Source organism: Syngnathus typhle, unplaced genomic scaffold, assembly GCF_033458585.1.
Source record: "Syngnathus typhle isolate RoL2023-S1 ecotype Sweden unplaced genomic scaffold, RoL_Styp_1.0 HiC_scaffold_97, whole genome shotgun sequence".
NCBI classification, from domain to species: domain Eukaryota; kingdom Metazoa; phylum Chordata; class Actinopteri; order Syngnathiformes; family Syngnathidae; genus Syngnathus; species Syngnathus typhle.
This window is the reverse complement of record NW_026872003.1, coordinates 165,848-173,964: the sequence shown is the minus strand read 5'-3', so window position 1 is coordinate 173,964 and position 8,117 is coordinate 165,848. Positions and strand designations below refer to the sequence as shown.

At 40.7% G+C, this 8,117-nt stretch overlaps 1 protein-coding gene and 1 pseudogene across 2 annotated transcripts in view; one reads left to right on the top strand and one right to left on the bottom strand.

Annotated features, from left to right (window-relative positions):
- LOC133148516 (lamin-A-like) overlaps positions 1-8,117 on the top strand; it is a 54,122-nt gene that overhangs the window by 37,378 nt on the left and 8,627 nt on the right. The gene's annotated exons all lie outside the window — the stretch shown is intronic.
- On the bottom strand, positions 1,449-6,606 carry LOC133148525 (ATP-dependent RNA helicase DDX19A-like; annotated as a pseudogene).

Below are 8,117 nucleotides of genomic sequence, written 5' to 3'. Positions count from 1 at the left end.
TGTGTCTGGGTGTGTGTTTGTGCATGCACACGTGTTGGAAAGTTGGAACGGGTTGAATCAGTTAAGAAATGTAGAAGTTAGAGCAAATGTTGAATCCCCATAGAGAGAATGAATGGGAAAATAAAAAAAAGCAATTGCGCCAAAATCTTTCTAAATTTGGAACAAAACAAAAAAAACGGCCTCAGGAGGTTCACTTTTGGGGTAAAAATGTTGAAACGGGTTAAATCGGACAAAAACCGAAAACGTTAGCGCAAATGTAGCTATTTGGGGCACTTAGTGTTGAAATAGGTTCACTTCCGGCTTGATTCGGGTCATTTCCGGTCTAATTTGGGTCACTTCCGGTTTATTTGGGACACTTCCGGTTTACTACAGGTCACTTCCGGTTTAGCTGAGGTCACTTCCGGTTTATTCGGGGTCACTTCCGGTCAAAAAAGGTCACTTTCGGTTCATTTGGGGTCACTTTCGGTTCACCTGAGGTCACTTCCGGTCTATTAGGGGTCACTTTCGGTTTGATTTGGGTCACTTCCGGTTTATTTAGGTCACTTTCGGTTTAATTTGGGTCACTTTCGGTTCGTCTGAGGTCACTTCCGGTTTATTTGGGGTCATTTCCGGTCTAAAAAGGTCATTTCTGGTACATTGGGGTCACTTCCGGTTTGATTTGGGGTCACTTCCGGTCTATTTGGGGTCACTTTCGGTTTGATTTAGGGCACTTCCGGTTCATTCTGGGTTCATTGGTGGCACTCCAGGGTCATCCAAGATGGCCGCCACACTGGAATTGGGGGTCAAGGGTTGAATTGTGTAAGCATAGTGGAAGTGGGGGTGAATGGGAGTGAATGTGGGAAGCATAAGGTGAATTAAGTAAATACATTTGGAATGGGTTGAATCGGTTGAAAAATGTAGAAATTAGAGTAGAAAAACGGAATTTTGGAGAATTTGGTTGAATTTCAAATTTGAAAATTTGGAATTTTTGGTAAGTGGGAATATGTGGAACAGGTAGGCAAAAGATGAACACTTGAAAGTTGGAATGGGTTGAATCGGTTGAAAAATGTGGAAATTAGAGTAGAAAAACGAAATTTTAGAGAATTTTGGTTGAATTTCAAAATAAAAGATGTGAAGTTTGTGGTAAGTGGGAAGTTGTGGAATAGGTAGGCAAAAAATGTTTAAAAACAACTACATGTTACAGCTGAGTAGTCTTAATACTCTATAAATAAAATTGTGAGGGACGCGTGACTGGGCTTTACTCCAGAATGATCTAAAATGTTGAGGAGTTATTAGTAGGTCATCTCCATTTTGGCATTTGGCTACGCACCCTGAAGATAAATTGAGGTTAATTTCATTTCTTTCATGTGAGTATACTCTAAATTTGCATAGACCCTAAAATCCATCCATCAGTCATCACCCAAAATGACACCCCTACACTCAGAGCAGCAGTATACCCAACTTCACCCTTTCCACACACTGTCAATGTTGTAATGACCTAAAGAGGATACATTCATGAAAAATGTTCATATATGTATGAAAAGCAGAGTCAAATGGGGTTTTAGGAGTTACTTGACAGTTAAGCTTTTTCAGCATTACAAAATAAAATATTATAGTAAAAAGAGTGAAATAGGGTATGTTCCACAGACTGAAGTGTATGTAAACGTGCAGTATATGTGGTTTTACCCCCTCCACCCTAACGGCTTAAAATACAAACTTAAAAAGCCAGCATAAAGAAGCATACAGTCTTTGCAGAGCGCAAGTCTAGCTGGCGTCCACTTTGTCAGCACACTTGTCTTTCAGTTGGCGATTTTCTCAATTTCATCCAGATCGTGTGTGTCGAGTTTTTCAATTTTCTTATCTGGAAAAGAGAAAACCAGCGAGTGTTTTTTTTCTGCCAGTGGACGAATAAAAATGCAAACATATATATTACATTGAACCTGGCCAATGCAATAGATAATGGCAAGGATAACTACTTACTAAAATGCTCCTGGATCCTGTTGAGAATGTTCATACTCATTCTGCTGTCCACCATGTTGATGGCCAGCCCCCTTTTGCCGAACCGACCCGTGCGGCCAATCCTATGAAGGTAGGTCTCGTTGTCTGGGTTACCCTCCTGGTCTACAGGCAGGTCAAAATTGATCACCACCGATACCTGCTCCACATCAATTCCTGGTGGACAGAAAAAAAAGAAAAAAAAAGGCGAGAGGTGATAGGGGAAATTGACGTTAATATTTTCAATGTATGAAGAATACATACGGTATCTTCTCTAATAGCATACAGGGTGTTGACAGTCAGAATACATGTTAAAACAATATTACAAAAGCAATTGATAGGGAGAAGTGGAAGACTAAATAATTGTTAAATATCTACATATTTCATAATTATCTTGCATGGGTCCCTCACCTCTGGCACAGACATTTGTGGTGACAAGCACCTTCTCCTTTCCATTCCGGAAGCGTTCAATGACAGCTGCCCTCTGCTCTACTTGCATCTCCCCGCTAAGCAGCGCCACCTGGTGGTTCTCTTTGGAAAGCTCTCCCGCCAGCCAGCCTGCGGTCTTCCTTGTCTGGATCGCATGAAGGAAAGCAGAGTCACCAGTTCATATACCAGCCAGACACTCAAGGAACATAATGAATTTATGCGACGCCAGTCTTGTGACGTTCTTAATAAACTCTGGAACATTTCTCAGGAAAATGTGATGCCATTTATAATCTATCAATCGGAAAGTGCTGGGTGAAGGGAAGTGCCTCACATGGCAGAAAATCATAGCCTGGGCTATGGTGATGGCGCCATAGATGTTGCACAGGGCTTCAAACTTTTCCTCCTTGCTGTTGCACAACACATAGTACTGCTTGATAGTATCCAGCGTCTCCTCCTCTCTTTTCAATTTGATGATATTTGGGTCAGGCACGACGCGCCTGGCGAAGTCCCACACGGTCTCCTCAAACGTAGCTGAGAACAGCAACATCTGGCAGTTTCTGGGCAGCATCCTGTGTAGCAAAGAACAAATTAAAATCGTAGCATCCTTTAGTGGAAACTCAAAATCCGAACTCCCACATTTGTCAGGAAACTTTTTTATTAATATTCATTCTTACTTCTGGATGCGAATACTCTGGTCTTTGTGACCCTGCGTTGCGATCATGACATCGGCCTCATCCAGCACAAACACCCGAATCTTCTCGGGATCAATGAACTTCAATTTGCTGCACCAGTCCAGCATGGTGAGAACGTCAACATGGCACTCGATGTGAACTTACGCCTATTTCCTCGTATGGCGTAAACTAGTTTGACTTCAGGGTAGTTTTTGCCCATCTGCTCAATAACTTTGCCAGTCTGAAGCGCCAGTTCATAGGTGGGTGACAAACACAGGCACTGGTGGAAAAGGAAAAAGAGATTTAGAAATCTAACTCGCAGGTCACACAAGGACTAAGGATAAACCCATCTGCGGTCATTTGGATCACTGATAAAATCCCTAAAAAATAACCTGGGGATATTTGTGGTCTGGATTGACGTGGCTGAGCATGGCAAGCACAAAGGCAGCGGTTTTTCCTGTTCCTGACTGAGACTGGGCGATTAGATTCTGTGGACTAAACAGAAAAATCAAACTGACTTTAGTCACATCATATATTTAGTTCAGAAAAGTAGCACATCACAGTCAATGTACAGCATACTCACGGTTCAGCGAGCATCATGGGTAAGGCGGTCTCCTGGATTTTGGAGGGCCGGTTAAAACCCATGCCATAGACACCCTGAAGGAGCTGTGGTTTACTGCACATATGAGAAAAAATATTTTTGGTTTATTGATCAAGTTTGGCAGGAATACAACAAATTGGGCATGTAATGAACATCGAGCACTTCTGCCACACTTTTGCAGAACACAAATTTTATTTTTCCCTTTTCAATACGAGCGCATCTGCCGTGGTGTGTAATCTTTATTGGATAACATCCACAGACATGAGCTCATTCGTCATTTATGGCAGACGCACTAAATCACAAGAGGGATTATGAATAAATTAAAGAATGATACACTTACAGTCGCAACTCCTCAAAGGATTTTACAGAGTACAGTGGAGAGTTGGGATCCTTCTGAAGAACTTCAACTTGATTTGTGGTGTTGACAAGATTACTTCTGATTAACTTGTTCAACAATGACTGGGCCGCTTTGTCTTCTGCGGAAAAAAAAGAGAGTAGAAATTGAGTTTTTAAGATGGGAGGAATTGTTAGTGATCTGAAGGACCATGCAAAGCATACGAGTAAAAGCGACCATGTTAAACTTGCATATGCAGTGGCACCTCTACTTACGAACGCCTATACTTACGGACATTTTGAGATACGAACGGAAGCTGCGCGGATTTTTTGCATCTACTTACGTGCCAATTTTCCACTTCTGAACCGACGCATCAGCAGCCCCCCTTTTTGAGATACGATCCGGACCCGCGCAATTTGTTTTGCATCTATTTATGAACCAATTTTCGACGCAAACTCATTAATTGCACCAAAAAGTAATGACGAGTATGTGAACACATTGCAAGCAGTATGTGGAAGCAAACAATAATTTCTTAGCATGACTTATTTTTTTCTGTGTCTTCTCAGTGTGGAAAATTATAATATAGTATAAATACCATCATTGGACCACATCTTTTTATTTTGATGTTCTACCTTTTTGGTTTAGAATATAAACGGCATCATTGATCAAAGCTTTTTACTTTGATCCAACTTTTGCTCTATTGGATCACAGCTTTTTACTTTGATGTTCTACCCTTTTGCTCTATCATGTCTATTCGGTCAATAATTTTGACAGCGTAATTGTTGTGAGGAGCGTTTGGGGTGACAAAACAATTCAATTACTGTATGGGAATACATAATCACATCAGCTTACCACGGTCATCTTCATCTGTAGTCTTTCCTGGAGTCTTATCTCCCGCTTCTGACTTTCCAAAAGTACTGCCTGCTGATGATACAGATGTTCCTTAGCAAAATCACTTTATAGCCTTTTCATGCTTGAAATTAGTCTCATCACTTTGCAAACATACCGTTTTCTCCAGGTGCATCCTTTAGTTGAAGGTTTCCAATCTGTAAAAAAAAAAAAGTTTACCACAGTTGACTAGGAAAACACGTTAACGCCAGTAATGGTCAACTGTTATATATATTTATAAACGTGACCCTGAAACATAAAACTTGGAAAGCACAAATCTAGAAGAAACCAATGCTTCTACTTAATCAGGTTAAGCTATTTTGGAACCTCTTGCATCATTCAGTTGCCAGCCAGTTAAAGCTGTCTCAATGAATTACCTCTTTGATGGTAGCTTCTGCAAAAGCTAGCAACGCACAAGGCACGCAGCAATTCTTTACCGGCTAATTTGGGGCATTCTAGCGCTTGCATTTAAACTAAGCAAATATCCAAAGGCACGGCAATACACGCAGATTTGTGTTGAAACAATGTCTGTCTTAACGCCAGACAAATAGTAAGCATTCATTTTTTACAGCGCTAGGCCTGTGACTAAAACATCTTCAAGGCTAACTCAACGTAAACTAGCACATTTACATTTACTGATTCTGCTCCCGCTTCCTGTTCGTCAACAGCCTGGGCCCAAGAGTCCGAAGCCATCGTCGTTTCCCTTTGTCGTTGTTTTAAAAACTGTGTGAGGGAAAAGTAGGGTGCAGTACTTCAGTCACAATGGCGTGCCGATACCAACTGAGAGCCTTGTACAACAGCAACGTCTACCGAGTGGAAATGAAGTGCAGGGAAACAGTTCCTCCATATTAAAGGTTCCTAGCAGGATTTCCCTCAAACATAAAAAGGAATACTGTGAAAATGATTGCGATGATTTTACAAAACAAAAGTGTCAAAATTCAAAATTATGTCTAGGTTCGAAGATTACCCTGTTAGAGCTAATATAAAATTTGAAGACGACAGTATTTTCCATTTATACTTATTACTAATTAAATGTTATCAAGCGTCTTTGGGTTTTTGAAAAGCGCTCTACAAATTTAATGAATTATTATTATTAATGTTTGATAATGTTTTCATGGACACTGTCAAGGCAGTATCAATGTAACTTTATAATGATAATACTTATATCATAATTATCCATCCATCCATCCATTTTCTGTACTGCTTGTCCCCACATAATAATAATTAACCGCAGAAAATACAACAATGTCCTCACACGCACATTCACACAAGCACATACAGTGCAAATACTTTCTCTCCGTTCCTGCTGCTCTAATGTGTCTGGGTGTGTGTTTGTGCATGCACACGTGTTGGAAAGTTGGAACGGGTTGAATCAGTTAAGAAATGTAGAAGTTAGAGCAAATGTTGAATCCCCATAGAGAGAATGAATGGGAAAATAAAAAAAAGCAATTGCGCCAAAATCTTTCTAAATTTGGAACAAAACAAAAAAAACGGCCTCAGGAGGTTCACTTTTGGGGTAAAAATGTTGAAACGGGTTAAATCGGACAAAAACCGAAAACCTTAGCGCAAATGTAGCTATTTGGGGCACTTAGTGTTGAAATAGGTTCACTTCCGGCTTGATTCGGGTCATTTCCGGTCTAATTTGGGTCACTTCCGGTTTATTTGGGACACTTCCGGTTTACTACAGGTCACTTCCGGTTTAGCTGAGGTCACTTCCGGTTTATTCGGGGTCATTTCCGGTCAAAAAAGGTCACTTTCGGTTCATTTGGGGTCACTTTCGGTTCACCTGAGGTCACTTCCGGTCTATTAGGGGTCACTTTCGGTTTGATTTGGGTCACTTCCGGTTTATTTAGGTCACTTTCGGTTTAATTTGGGTCACTTTCGGTTCGTCTGAGGTCACTTCCGGTTTATTTGGGGTCATTTCCGGTCTAAAAAGGTCATTTCTGGTACATTGGGGTCACTTCCGGTTTGATTTGGGGTCACTTCCGGTCTATTTGGGGTCACTTTCGGTTTGATTTAGGGCACTTCCGGTTCATTCTGGGTTCATTGGTGGCACTCCAGGGTCATCCAAGATGGCCGCCACACTGGAATTGGGGGTCAAGGGTTGAATTGTGTAAGCATAGTGGAAGTGGGGGTGAATGGGAGTGAATGTGGGAAGCATAAGGTGAATTAAGTGAATACATTTGGAATGGGTTGAATCGGTTGAAAAATGTAGAAATTAGAGTAGAAAAACGGAATTTTGGAGAATTTGGTTGAATTTCAAATTTGAAAATTTGGAATTTTTGGTAAGTGGGAATATGTGGAACAGGTAGGCAAAAGATGAACACTTGAAAGTTGGAATGGGTTGAATCGGTTGAAAAATGTGGAAATTAGAGTAGAAAAACGAAATTTTAGAGAATTTTGGTTGAATTTCAAAATAAAAGATGTGAAGTTTGTGGTAAGTGGGAAGTTGTGGAATAGGTAGGCAAAAAATGTTTAAAAACAACTACCGGTTTTTTCCGTGTATAGTGCGCAAAATTTTACTAATTTATTGTCCTAAAATCCGGGGTGCGCATTATACATGGGTACAAAAAAAAAAAAAAAAAAATTTTTTATTTTTTTATTTTTTTTTTATTTTATTTTTTTTTTAAGTCCCAATAATCGTCACACACGCAGGGAGGCAATGGGTCCCATTTTTATAGTCTTTGGTATGGTCTTAACTAGGCTGGATGTAATTTTTTTTGTTGGCGTTGATTTCTCCGACTGCCCGTAAACGCACCACCGCGCTTCGTGCGCGCACGGGACAGCAAACGAGCAGGTGATCGAGCAAGCGTCTGATACGAGAGCATTGCGGTCGCATGGAGCGTGTTTGAAGTGAACAGCAGAGAAGAAAGGCAAAGTGTTGTGAAATAAAATGCACAGAACGGATGCGCAAGACACGTCAGCTATATAAAGAGCGAGAGTTGTTTTCTTCCTATTAGTTTCAATTCACAGTTTAATTAGCAGTTTCAATCAGCAAATAACAAAATGCGTATTACAGGTAATATTTTATTTCACAACACTTTGCCTTGTTCCTTTGGTCTCTGCTGTTCATCCTAAAACACAAAGGCGCTCTTTAAGCAATGCGACAGTGAGCGCCCGGCGCGCTGCAGTTGCGCGACCGCACCAAATTAAGCTCCCTGCGCAGTGCGCACTGAGGTCCACTTAAATTTTAGAAAGTACATCAGGACTTTAAAAATAT